Here is a 15,455-nt window from a genome sequence, read left to right as displayed (position 1 = left end):
AGCCGAGTGGATTCTTCTAGTAGTGATAATTTTTTTAACAAGCTATAATCCGATCCATGATTAACCATGTTAAATCCGAATAGTGCTTTATACGGAGAGCAATCTATGGACTGATGTAATGCTGAGCGAAGCGCTGAAGAAATGCTTGTTAAATATAGATCCCAGTCGGTCTGATCTTGACGGAGGTATGAACGTATTGCTGCTATTAGGGAGCGATTAACTCGTTCTGCCGCATTACTCTGTGGAGAATAAAGTGCTGTGTAAATATGCCGAATACCCCATTTTGTCAGCATTGCTTCAAATTCCTTAGCTTTAAATTGTGACCCGTTGTCACTGATTATAGTTTCCGGTACCCCAAATTCACAAAAAATTCGCTCACATAGAAACTTGTTAATTACTGCGGTCGTACCCTTCTTCAATGGGCAGAGCCAGTGATATCGGCTAAAATGGTACAAAACAATCAATAATCCGGTATATCCTCTCTTACTGCGTGGATACGGGCCAAGAAGGTCAATGTACAGACGTTGGAATGGTCTTAGAGAAACACTTTGCTCACCCATAGGCGGTTTTAAAATTTGGTTGGGAGCTTTGGTTTGCTTACACATTTCACACGCATTGATATAGTTTCGAACTTCTTTGGACAACCCTGGCCAAAAAAGATTTCGTCGTAGCCGCTCGATCGTTTTTTGAATACCTCCATGCGCAGAAACAACACTATCATGTGCCTGCCAAATTGCAACTGCTCGAAGTTTTTCGGGAACCCAGAGTTTCCAGCTACTGGCTTCCTGCTCGGTATTTCCTGAGGGATGCTCTGTCCTAATGTAAACAAATTTCCCATGCACTCGTAAGTCTGAAAATTTATCAACATTTGCTTCCACCCTCATTCTAAGCTCTACATATTCAGCATCATTAAAAGAAGGCGATTCGAGATCGATTTCTGGACCAACGATTTCTATGCTCTCGATTTGATTATCGCACATCCGAGACAATGCATCCGGAACGATATTATCCTTTCCTTTACGATGAGTTGTGGAGAATTTAAATCCCTGTAACCTAAATATCCATCGTGATAGTCGACCTGTAACATTTTGCTGTCTCATGAGCCAAATCAAGCTTGAATGATCAGTGATTACCTCGAATTCTTGTAACTCAAGATAGCAACGAAATTTTTCAATGGACAGTATTACGGACAACAATTCACGTTCCGTGACACTATAATTTCTCTGTGCCTTAGAAAGCTTCTTGGACATAAAGGCAATTGGTCTTTCCTCTCCCGATTCTGATAATTGTACTAAAACTGAACCAATACCAAAATCACTTGCATCGCAATGGAGAAAGAATTTCTTCGTGAAGTCAGGATTATGTAATACCGGGGCAGAGGTAAGTTTGGCTTTTAGTGCATCCATGGCTTTCTGCGCTTCCGGTGACCACTTAAAGGGCTTGCTTTTTGTTAAAAGTTCAGTTATGGGAAACGTCAACTCAGCAAAATTCGAAATAAAACGGCGGTACCAGCCACAAACTCCTAAAAATCCTCTAACTTGTTTTATATTTCGAGGTGATGGCCAGTTTAAAATACATGATATCTTGGCCGGATCCGTGGTAATACCTCCTTCTCCAATAATATAACCCAGATAATTGACTTTAGTAACACAGAAATGGCTTTTGCTTATGTTTAACGTTAGATTGGCCTTTCGAAACTGATCTGCGATTCGTATGAGTACAGACAAATGGGTTTGGAAATCCTCCGTGACCACGCATAGATCGTCTAAGTATCCAAACACACAATGCCGTAGATCTGGAGGAATCAAATCGTCCATGAGACGGCACATTGTGGATGGTGCATTGCATAAGCCGAAAGGCATTACAACAAATTGATATAATGCGCGTCCAGGCACGGTGAAAGCCGTAAGTGGCTTTGCTTCTTCAGTTAACTGAATCTGCCAATAGGCATCCTTTAGATCCAATTTACTAATAATATTGGCTTTAGGCAACCTGAAGAAAATACCTTCTATGCTCTGCAATGGATATGCGTCTTTTTTAGTTGCTTCATTTAATTTTCTAGCATCCAAACAAAGGCGGACTTTATTCGGCTTAATTACCATACGAATTGGTGAACTCTAAGGACTTGTTGATGACTCTATTACCCCAAGCTCTAACATACGATCTATTTCCGCGTACAGGACCTTTTCGACAGCTGGACTAACGGGATAGTGTCTCTGCTTAACTGGAGTGGCTTTCCCGACGTCTATGTGATGCCTTATTAGGGATGTGCGACCTAGGCCCTGTTTCGCAAAATTAGGAAACAATTCCATTACCGCTTCTAATTGTTGCCGCTGAGTCTCATTTAGTGGGTAGATTCCTTCGACCTGCGAACTCTCTACTTGCGAATTTTCTATGCATCCTATTATTTTGGGTGCCAATTCGAAAATTCTCCAAAAATCGATTCCTAAGATAAGTCTCTGCGCAATGGTCGGAATCACATATAGTTCAATATCTTGTGATTTCTCCTTATACGTCATGGTGACTTTTAAAATTCCGGAGACCTGATGCGGCTTAGCATCGGCTGTTTTAACTTGTGATACTATGGTTTTAAATCCTGAAAAACTACTAAAATCCTGCAAAGCTAAGTCTGATCCTATACAGCTAATATTTGCTCCGGTGTCCAGCAATCCCCATTCTGTAAAATTCAGAAAGGAAACACTTGCATAACTTCTTCTATCCGACCTATTCTGAAAAATGGTAGCTACTACCTTCTTTTGCTTATTCCTTAAATTAACATAATAATTTTTCAAGCGCACTGTATTCCTCTTTTTGTGTTTTTGTGTTTCATAAAAAATACGATTTCTTACTAAATAATAATTTCTAAGCCGTCTTCATATGGCCGAAACGCTTTTTGAACTTCACTGGATTCTTCCTTTTTTTCTAAACTCAATAAAATCTCGGGCTGAAGATCTTTTAATTCAGCGTTTAAATTTTCTAATTCCTTAATATTATCTGAAAAATCAATCTGCTTATTGTCTACACTTGGGACACCCTCTGGTTGGTGGATGCCCCCGCCTTGCGGTTTTCTGAACGATTCTTACAGTTTAGGCAATTTGGCTTGTATACTTGCGGTTTTCCGCATCCGTAGCAAAACACGCGACGTTCTGCTAAACAGTCTTCCCATACATGGCCGGATGTATCGCAATTCCAACAAATGATCTTTAAGGGTAATCGTTGCAACGCTGAGATGTCCTATTCCTGCTCTTCGCTTTCGGTTTCTGTCAGTGGATACTCGTCTACCTCATACACACGCAATGCTGACTCCTTGGGCTTTCCCGAAAAACGAAATGATTTTCCCGCATCTTGCAAAAAATGTTCTCTCTTTTGTACTAATCGACGCAACTGTCCGATGGAATGTATTTCCTCAAAGAGTAATCTATCTTTCATATCAGTAAGCAAATTTCCTTGCACTAGTTCAATTAATTCCCTTTCCTCGAAATGAACAGACAGTTTGTCCATTAGCTTACAAATGGATTCGTAAAATGAGTCAAAGGACTCTCCAGGTTTTTGTTTACGTGCACGAATTTGTTCGCGCAGCTCCGTGATCGATCGACTTTCTTTATATTGAGCACGTAGGGCGAAGCAAAACTGTTCCCAGTCAAAGTTGTCTACTCGCTTATGGAATCGCCAAAACCAAGAACTGGCTTTTCCCACCAACAACTGATGAATGTTTCTGCTGAGTGCTACAAAATCACCATTGAGATGTTCTCGAGTCAAAACTTGCATTCGGTATAAAAATTCTTCTAGCGACAACCCCTCAGAAGTACCTTCAAAACGCACACCCCATTTCTGAATGATATCGGCTACTTTATTGGTAGCGAGGTGGGATGATATCTGTTGGGACCTCGGACTTTGGTCAGCAGAAGCCGCTCTTCCCTGCTGTTGACTTTCCTGTCCACTCAACACGTTTCTAATGGATACCGAATTCATCATTCTCATCACCGTTTCCCTAACTATCAACTCAATATCTGGCTGCGACCAATTATCGTCATTTAAATTGTCTTCGCTCCGATGGTATTGACGTGGGTGTCTTCCTCGTCTTCCACCTCTTCGCACATAAGAACCTCTATCCAAATTATTAGTGTTACCCCGAGTACCTCTATTACTTGTGCCAGGAATAATTCCTTGACCAACGTTCTGTTGCCGTTCCTGTTGTTCCAATTCGGTCTCTCGTGGTGATGCTCCTAATCCAAGTAGCCGATTCACTGATCTAGTAATTGGACGTCGATTCTGTCCTTGACTTGGGTCTTCGTTCTTCTCCGGGGAGAAATTTCCTACCACCACTTTCAAATCTTTTACCACCACCTTTTCCAGACAGGAGGGGCATACATTCTCCCCATCCGGATGAAACCTGTTGTCAATACAAGTTTTATGAAACACATGCTTGCAAATAGTCATCACGCATGGCTGCGTATCAGTCATTGCCTTTTCGCAAATTAAGCACACATTTTGATTAGTAGCTGGCGCTAAGCTTCTTTCTGGAGAATGTTGAATTGGCATTTTTAGGTTTAATCTTTGTATTTTTATCTATAAATTTATTTTCTCTTTGCTTTGACCTTTTTGGGAATATAAAAATTTGATCTTTGTTTTACCTGGTTTCGAATTTCCTCTTTCTGTTTTGGTTTTTGGTTTTGTTTATTACTATTGCATTTAATTAAAATATTCTGGCTATTGAATCTATCTATGAGTAGTAACGTTGTAGCTTTAGTTCAACGTTTTGCCACTCGGGGTTAACGGACAATGCACACTTACGTATACTTCTTGTATTCCAGCTAATCGCGAGACTGCAAAATGAATACCTGCTAAACACATAAAAATTATGATGACAACAGTTGTATCTACTACAGTTCCCTGTCCTAATATTGCCTACCATCGGTCGTGTTAATCCACTGTCTTGAACCAGTCCAGATGCGTATTAAATATATTGACCTTGGGTGCTGTAGCAAAATCTAACTAATTTCATCGAAACGCAACCGAGCTTAAATGTCTAGTGAATCTTTGCATTTAGATGTTATTAACATATTTAAACAAATTCCCTAACCTTCTCTCTGGTCGATATAAATCAGCTCACGCTAACCCATTCGATATCCTAGAAACCAGAACGCAAAAGACTTTGAGTTATTTTAGATTTTTTTTTTTTTCACTAGCAAATTGGGACTAAATATATTAGCTATTAACTTATGAAATTATTAACTTTATTAATATTACACTTTTTTTTGTTTTTGTTGATGAACATTATACACAATGTTGGATCAGTACGTAAACACACACACTGGCTGAAAAGGCGTAGAAATTGTATATATATATATATATGCAAAAAAAATGTATTAGATTAATAATTACAACAAAACATTTTCCTTTTTAAAATAATGCAAACACAATGCAGATTTATGCAGACGGTTATAGCCGAATTACGGATGGATAATCAAAACAAAAGAAAGAACCGTTATGAACGTAACTGACGGCGCGATAACGGATCTTCGATGGTGTATAAGCATAACACGTTCAGAACTAATATTTGGATTTAGCTAAAATTGATTCACCGTATTTAGAATACATTCTTTTGGGTACACTTACCCGCGTCCAATCCTCGTTGAAGGCCTTCAAGAATACATGGATGACGAGTTGATTAGTCCCGTGCTTTAGTGTATGGGGAGGAAGTTTTATTTAACTTAATGCAAATAAGTAGTTCCTGAAATTTGAATACGCATTATTTCCTTTGTTTTGCTTCGATTTGCACTGAAAGATTTATGGAATCACTTGCGCACTTCCAGACAGTGTTGTGTGTTTCCGTAACTAATCTGCGAGTGAATTCACAAAGCTGAAGAATGTATTGGTTGTCGTTTTGACTAAGGCACAGTCGGGTCTGGCCATAAACGATCGCTTAGGCTTATATGCACATATTGCTTAGGTATCTAAAGGTGAAGTGTATAACCCGAACGCATTAGCTGGGTTGGGGCTGGTAACTAGTCGGTCTCTACATGGCGGCGCTAGTTTTTTCAAATCCGCCCGTAAATGCTTCGTCCCTCGCCGGGGCTACTAGTGATTCTGTTTCTTTGCTTGCACGATCCTAGTGTAGAGAAAGACACCGGGGGAGTCTGTGTGTGGTGATAGAAATGCTGTGGCGCGCGGCTGATCGGCACAGAAGTGGCAGAGGACCGGATTTGATGGTCTCACTCTGGCTGATGGGAAGCGGAACGCTTATGCCGGTTTGAGGTTAGGGCGAACTGATGCAATTTTGGGGCCCGTTCCCCAAGACTTGGTTTGGTATTTCAACGTAACCTGGCCGTTTGAGAAGGCACGGTTAGTTGGCAGCCAGTGCAACCTAGACGGAAAGGAATTAAAGCTGGTGGTTCCTTAGTGTTCTTTTTATGCGGCGTCTGCCGTTAATATTTACCATGTCGATTCCAATTGAAATGATTGCAAATGTTAATTAATTAACTGGAATGCCGAGGTATAGGATGCACTTGATTTTTATAGATTTAACTAATCATGTGGGCTTAATTGAGGATCTGGCCAATTGGTACGTCTGGTTATCTTCACGTTGCAAACGGAAAAGAAAAGGTTGTGGCCGAAGTTTTTTCTGGGAAACGTGGATGCAATTCGATACTGCACCAACAGCTGATCTCATTTTTTTCTTTTCGATACTCGATATACTCAAAATACTCGATATTATCGAACAGGGCTGCAGAGTAGTTGTGAATATCGTAAGGCGCGCAAACAAAACAAATATTTTTAAGCTAGACATTTAATTTGGTCAAGGCAACCATTACATAAGTAAAATAGAATTTTTAAAAAAGTTACAAAATAGAAAAGTAACATAAAAAAATTGTTTATTGCTTACATGGGAGCTACATGATATAGTCGTCCGATTTCCATGAAATTTAAACCGTAATTCTGAAATATTTAAGCATTACTATATGTCGAAGAGCTAAATAAAAAATTCAAAAAAGGCTGTAAGGATGCTCTCTGGCCGGGGTACAGATCTCAGTCAGATCCAGGAGTCCTTTACAAGAAATTTGTAAATCACCGAAACACCGGACTAGAGAGTATCATTCAACGAGTGAATGAGTCGTTTGGGGAGTCACACCGAAGGTTCTCCCGGCGTCTATGAGAACCTTCGGTGTGACTACCCAAACGACTCATAGACGCCGGGAGAGAGAGAGTTGGTGTCGGAGTTGGTCGCGCCGTACCTTGCTCCTGGGTTAAAAATTCCACGGGCTGGACCTTGGGGCGAGGCCAAGCCAGACAAACAGTTTCGCGAGTATGGGGACGCCGGATAGTCCCGCTGATCACTTCCGCGATTGGGACACGTAAGTCGCTTTCCGCGTGCCGTAGGCCAAAATTCACCGGGCTGGACCTTCGAACGAGGCCAAGCCAGGATACTATTTCGCGAGAGTAGGACCGGGGGGGTTGCATCGCGCGAGTTACCGCACACATTGTTGCGGACACATCGCCACCCCCCAAACCTCAGCGACTCAACCAAATGGTCATTAACCCAAACACTGGATACAAACGCTGAGTTTGGGGAACCAACGGAAGTAAGCAGAACCAACACTTAACAGCTACGCGAAACCACAAACAGATATGCCAACTAGGCAGATTCTCACCCCACTCGAATCTGCTGGATATGCGAATTCCCGATCACACCATTCCATTCTCATATATTCCACTGTATCCCATAAGTTACTTCTCAGTTTGTAGAACAATAAAGAATCATTATAATTTTGACCGAAGACGAAGCAAGTTCTCTTTTCCTTTTGGTGTCAGAAGTGGGATATTCCCCCCCCCAGTATCCGCAGATACTGTAATTGGCGCAGCCGGATTCGGACTAAGGAGATCTCACAATGCTCCAGCTCCTGATCATATTATACCTGTAAGATAGGTAAGTGAACAAATGGTGGTGAAACTAAGAGGAAGAAAAAAAGTAAGGAAAAATGAAACAAATAATTTGGACAAAAATATGAAAGAAAATTAGTGAAAAGTGATGAACCAAATTCACGCAAGTGTACAGGTGTTAGTGTTCCCTCAAGATGCGACCGAATACGTGCACATCAAACGCTGATAAGGCACCCGGTCCGCATTATTGAAAAACAAAAATAAATAGTGACAAATTCATAAAATCACACACAACCAAATGCAAAAGAAAAACTTTTAATTGTACAGATTCGTGACCGAATATGTGCACATCAAACACGATAAGGCACCGGGATCACGCAATCAACAAATACAGAAAATCTTTTATACACAAGCTGTAAATTATTTACAATTGTCAAAATTTGTGACCGAATATGTGCACATCAAACGCTGATAAGGCACCGGGACCACATAAAAATAAATACACTGAAAAAAAATCCTCCATTTACAAACCGTAAATTATTTACAACTGTCAGAATTTGTGACCGAATATGTGCACATCAAACGCTGATAAGGCACCGGGACCACATAACAATAAATACACTGAAAAAAAAATCTTCCATTTACAAACCGTAAATTATTTACAAATTATTAAAGTCTGTGACCGAATATGTGCAAATCAAACGACGATAAAGCACCGGGATCACATACCAATAAAATACACAGAAAAAAAAAAACATCTTTTACACACAAATTATAAAACATTTACAATTATTAGAATTCGTGACCGAATATGTGCACGTCAAACGCTGACAGGGCACCGGGATCACGTAGCTGAAATACAAATTTTGTTTGTCTCTCTCTTCACTTGAGTTGAAACTGCTGCATCGGCAGTTTTCGCTTGTTGTGGTGGAGAGCGAATAAATATCCCCAAGTATACACTAAACGAGAAATTGGATTCAAACAATTATGTCATATTATAGCTCAAGGAAAATAATAATAAAAAAAAAAAATATATAAACCTCTTTCTTAGGCGCCATATGTTCACTTGCCTATATTCAATTATATTATCAAATTTTAAACAAATCAATAACTCTATTTATATATGTACATTACAGTCAACACTAAGAAAAACGACACAGGGAGAGGATACCAACGAGAAAACACACAACAACTAATCGCAACAAGTAACATCTACACATATTAATACTAATCATATTAATTATAAGATTCAAACATATTATTTTTCAATCACACAATTAAAAGATAACATCTCTATAACATAAGGAAGTTAATTAAATGTTAAAAAAAGTTAACGCAGCTAGTAGAAGATTAGGTTTGAGAAGTAGTGGCAGTTTGCTAGACCTAGGAGAAATTGAGGAAGAAGAACAACACGACCAAACAAACCAAATTTCTAATCCCATCATGAATCCTTTAGACTCCGGTAACGCATCGGCCTCCCTCAGTCCCACAATTAGCAACTCAACGACTATCATCAACACAACTTTGAACGCGAAAGATATATTAGCATTTGTACAACATTTACCAACTTACGAAGGCCCCAATGATAACCTGGAAACTTTTATTACTAGTGTTGAGGACTTACTAATGCTCATTCGATCTATAGATCAGTCGACGTACGGGCAAATGATCCTCATGTCTATACGACATAGAATTAGAGGCAGGGCACACGAGGCATTGAACCATTGTAATACACCACTTATCTGGGACGAAATTAAAGCAAACCTTAAACGACTTTACACTTGCAAGAAGACGGAAGCTATATTAATCCGAGAAATTCAAACCTTACCAAGCGGACTCTCTATCAATAAACTATTTTTCTCAATAGCAAAGTTGAGGGGCCAACTGGTATCATTGGCTAAAAACTCGAACCGAGACGCTCAAAGTATCACAGAGAAACACGCCCTATACGCCGACATCTGTCTTAATGCATTCTTTGTCGGATTAAACGGCCCATTAAAAACAATAATTAGATCCCGAAATCCAGAATCTTTAGAAAAGGCTTACGAGTTAGCTCAGTCGGAACAGAATTTTTATCACCAAAATTCTAGCTCTACCGGTAACAACAATAATCGTTACCGCGACAATTTTAATGATCAACAAAATAATAGACACCGCGGAAATTCGGGCGAACGAAACCGCCCATATCAACGTTATGAACAGAACCAAAAACAATCGGACAATAATAACACTAAAAAGAACGACTCACGACAGACATCCCAAAACCGACAAGAAAGCCACTCAACTAGAAACCAAAACCCATTCCGGGGTAATTCAAGACCAAATGACAAAACTCCTACTGCTTCCTGCAACATCAATGATGGTGCAAATTTTTCACAAGAAGCCTCGGAAAACCAGTCGGATTCTTAAACAAAAAGTCCCATGGGAACTCTTTACCTTATGTCCTTTTATCTTCAAAATTTTTTACAACTAATCCACATAAATTTCTCATAGATACTGGATCAACTTATTCTTTTATAAAACCAGCCTTAATTTCAAAAGACCACATTAAGGAAATAAACGCTCCTATTGACATTCATACCGTTCTCAATAAATTCTAAATCCAGGAATATACAGACTCTATTATTTTTGAACAATTCAATTCAGCAAAAGAACCAAAATTCTTCTTATTTGATTTCCACCCACATTTTAACGGTCTCTTGGGTATGGACTTTTTAAGTAGCTTGGATGCAAAAATAAACATAGCGGACTCTGTTTTAGAAATAAAAAAGGCCTCTTTGCCGATCCTAACAAGCACAAACCCGGTAGACACTACACATACCGTACCACTAAATACGAAGATCAGATTGTCACTCCCCGTAAACATAATGGAGGGAGATTTCTTATTCGAAACTACAACCCTAAACAATGACTTATCTATCACAGGGGGACTATATACTGCACTGGATGGCTTCGCACACTTCGAAGTCTGCAACACATCTGACTATGACCAAACACTATTCCTAGAGGAACCGTTACAAACCGAAACGTCTCATATACGAGACTATGATTATTTGAACTGCATGTCCGCGGGGGAAACCCCACAATCCACAGACTTACAGACCAAATTGGAAATTCAAACGGGACACTTAAACGACGAAGAAACACAAAATTTAATTAAACTTTGCAAACAATTTAAAAAACTATTCTACAACGAGAATAATCAACTTACGTTTTCAAACATTGTCAAACATTCGATTCCCACAGTAGACGACGTCCCCATACATACAAAATCATACAGATACCCTTTTATACACAAAGAAGAAGTTCGTAAACAAATTTCAAAAATGCTTCAACAAAATATTATCAGAAATAGCCATTCCCCTTGGAGCGCACCTGTATGGGTCGTACCTAAGAAAACCGATTCGTCAGGTCAGAAAAAGTGGCGATTGGTAATTGATTTCCGTAAATTAAACGAAAAACGATTTCAGATAGATATCCGATTCCTAATATAGCAGACATATTGGACAGTATAGGGAAAACTAAATATTTTACAACAATCGATCTGGCTAGCGGTTTTCATCAGATTGAGATGAATCCACGTGATGCTAACAAAACGGCGTTCACTGTCGAAAATGGACATTACGAGTTCACGAGAATGCCTTTCGGTCTCAAGAACGCACCTGCGACATTCCAGCGCGTTAAGGACAACGTCCTGGGGGATCTGATAGGAAAAGTTTGTCTCGTGTATCTCGACGATATTATTATATTTTCCCCTTCACTGCAAAGCCACATAACAGATATTAAATCTGTATTCACTAAATTACAAATTGCAAACCTGAAAATACAACCCGCAAAGTGCAATTTCCTAAGAAAAGAAATTGACTTTTTAGGACACATTGTTACACAAGAAGGAGTAAAACCTAATCCCGACAAAATTCAAGCAATTAAGAATTTCCCTTGCCCAAAAACTGTTAGGGAAATTAAGTCCTTTTTAGGCCTACTGGGTTATTACAGGAAGTTCATAAGAGACTTCGCCAGAATAACCAAACCTTTAACCAGACAATTGAAAGGAAAAAATCAATAGTGATAGACGAAGAATTTAAAGAGGCAGTAGCCTATTGCAAAAATCTCTTGTGTAATGACCCGATCCTAGCTTACCCTGATTTCTCGAAACCGTTCACTCTGACCACGGACGCAAGTAATTACGCCATAGGCGCAGTATTATCTCAAGGTCCGAACACCAACGATAGGCCTATCTCATTTGCCAGTAGAACACTATCTGACACTGAAGTGAGATATTCAACAATAGAAAAAAGAAATGCTTGCGATTGTTTGGTCTGTAGGACACTTTAGGCCCTACCTTTTCGGTCGCCGATTCAAAATAGTGACCGATCACAAACCGTTAGTCTGGCTAGAAAATCTTAAAGGCCAAAACCCAAAATTACTTCGGTGGAAAACCACCCTAGCCGCCTATGACTACGAAGTAGTCTATAAAAAAGGATCACAGAACGTCGTCGCTGATGCACTCAGCAGAATAGAACCCAACCTAAATGTAAATGAAGATCCAACAAGAATTAAAGTCGATCAAAAACCACTAAACTATTTTACCATCCAAACAATATTTCAAATCGGTCCATCAATTCCGGTACAATTAATTACCCCATTCCCTCACAAGATAAGACGCATATTTTCAGAACCAGAATACACATTCGACGCAATCACAAAAATATTGCAGACTATTTTAAGGCCAAACAAAACGCATGCTATACTAGCACCAGACAACGTCTTCTTTATAATTGAAGAAGCATACAACAACTACTTTACAGGAAATAACCTGTATAATATTTGTCGTTGCTCATCAATTCTAACCGACCTTTCTGATCCGCTAGAACAGAAACAAAAGGTTCAGTCATACCATCTTAGTAGTAACCACAGAGGTATCGACGAGACTCTTAACCACCTTAAAAGAGACATTTATTTTCCACGTATGAAAGAAATTATTACACAAATAATTAAAGACTGTGACATTTGCCTAACACTCAAATACGATAGACAACCTCACAGACCCTTTTTCCAAGCCCCACCAGCACCAACAGGTCCCTTAGACATTATCCATATTGACATTTATGTAATTAACAATACAAATAACTTGACCGTCATTGATAAATTCTCGAAATTCGCACAAGCGTATCCACTAACCAATAGAAATTCAATTAAAGTAATAGCAGCACTATCAACATTTTTCAGTACCTTCGGCCTACCAAAGAAAATTGTCTTTGACCAAGGTGCAGAATTTTCAGGAAATCTGTTCACCGATTTTCTGACCCAATATAATATAGAAATTCACACCACCTCTTTCCAACAATCGACGGGAAACGCACCCGTCGAAAGACTCCACTCGACATTCACAGAGCTCTATAGAATAGTTGATAACCGCAGGAAGGAGCTTCAACTCCAATCCGATCACGCGGAGATATTTGCAGAGGTATTGACAACATATAATAATGCAATACACTCTAGCACTGCTCATACACCGTTCGAACTTTTTCATGGCAGAACCCACATGTTTGACAAAACAGTAAAATTCGACAACCATCACGACTATTTAGAAAAACTGAATGAATTCAGGAAAGAAATATACCCTAAAATCCAAGAAAAATTAGACAACCAAACGGAAAAAAGACTAACCAAATTAAATGAAAATAGGGAACCACCAATCCAAGTTGAACCGGACGATGTCATCTTTAGAAAAGAAAATAGGAGAAACAAGCTTACAGCTAGATTTTCCATGCACAAAGTCAGGACCGACAAAGGAGTCACGTTACTAACAACCAGACAACAAAAACTACACAAACAGAAAATAAGAAAGATAATCAGGAAAAATAATAACACTCAATGAACTACTTCATTCCAGAACCACCCATTCCGCCACGCAGTCTTTCTCTTTAGAAAGACTCAACGGATCTTCACCCCTCGCTTTCATTCATTTGGGAGACGCTCGTATAACACAAAGCCATACAATCCTAACCCATGTCGTTGACGTCCAAGAGTTTAAAGAATGCCTTACCGGAATAAAAGATACATTAAAAGCCCTTAGACTAGATGAAACATTTAACATTTCGCTAGGAATTATAAAAGGGAAACTGCAACAGCTAGAAGCCAGAATAGACACCCTACTCCCTCACGCTAGATCAAAAAGAGGTTTGATTAACGGCCTAGGGACTATTCTCAAGTCAATTTCGGGTAATTTAGACAACAACGACGGACAAAACATACTCGCAGAAATAAACACCTTAAAAGTTACCTCACACATATTAAAAAATGGTCAAGACAAACAAGAAAATTTTAATAAACAGGTCATAATTAGACTCAGTAATATTACGAATCACATAAATAACGAACAAATTAAAATACAAAAATTCTTAGACACAGCACAGAATACCATCTTCAAAGAACTTAGGGAAGATAGAGAAAACATTTTTACACTACAATATATTAATCGAATAAATTTCCATATTGACACCTTGAAAGAACATATTAACAATATAGCTGAGAGCCTTTTGGCCAGCAAATTGGGCCTAATCCCAAAATTTTTATTTAATAAACAAGAAATAAATACTATAAGAAATATGTTAACCACACAAAATATTACACTACAACTAGATGAACACATCTATAATATACTTACGCCATCTTGCTTTACTTTTAATAACAAACTATTGTTTAACGTTAAGATACCAATTTTCGATTCAAAAATTTATAAGTTCACCCACATCATACCCCTACCGATAAATAATTCGCATTTCATCATTTCCCCTGAATTCTTGGCACACAACAACAATATTTTACATCAGTTTAGCGAAAGCTGCCTTAAGGTAGAACAGGAGTTCTTCTGTCAGTGAATCCACGCTGACCCGATGATAAAAAACAACAAATGCCTGGCAGACATCGTCAATAACGTAAAAGAAACAAAATGTGACATGATAGATACAGGCCACGAAACGAACATCTTCGAACCAGAGAAAGGGTTTATCTTCATTTTCAACGGGAAAAACACCACCCTTAAATCAACCTGCAACGACGAAACACTTTTAAATGGCTCTTTCATAGTACGCTATAAGAATTGTACCATATGGATAAATGGAATAGAATACAGCGACAAAGAACTGGTGGAACACGATCATTTCACCTTTGTACTCCCACCAGTCGTCAAAATAACAAAAAATCAAACGATCAAAGCACTATCATTGGAAAAATTACACTTAGAAGCCCTTTCGACAGCCGAAAAAATTATCAACATGGATAATATTACACACTACAAATTCACGGCCATATATTCAACAATATCATTCATCCTTATCCTGATCGTCATCCTCCGTTTATGTCATAAACCACAGACCATCTTCCTCCCACACCCGCCGACTGTTACTGCCTTGGTGGAGCCGACCATTCCTTCGCTATGGCCCTCTCTCCACTCTAGGGGGGGAGGAGTTACTGCACACATTGTTGCGGACACATCGCCACCCCCCAAACCTCAGCGACTCAACCAAATGGTCATTAACCCAAAACCTGATTAAAAACGCTGAGTTTGG

The sequence above is a fragment of the Drosophila elegans genome, unplaced genomic scaffold (assembly GCF_018152505.1).
Source record: "Drosophila elegans isolate 14027-0461.03 unplaced genomic scaffold, ASM1815250v1 contig_388, whole genome shotgun sequence".
Classification (NCBI taxonomy): domain Eukaryota; kingdom Metazoa; phylum Arthropoda; class Insecta; order Diptera; family Drosophilidae; genus Drosophila; species Drosophila elegans.
The sequence above is the reverse complement of the archived record's forward strand: the minus strand, read 5'-3'. Positions refer to the sequence as shown.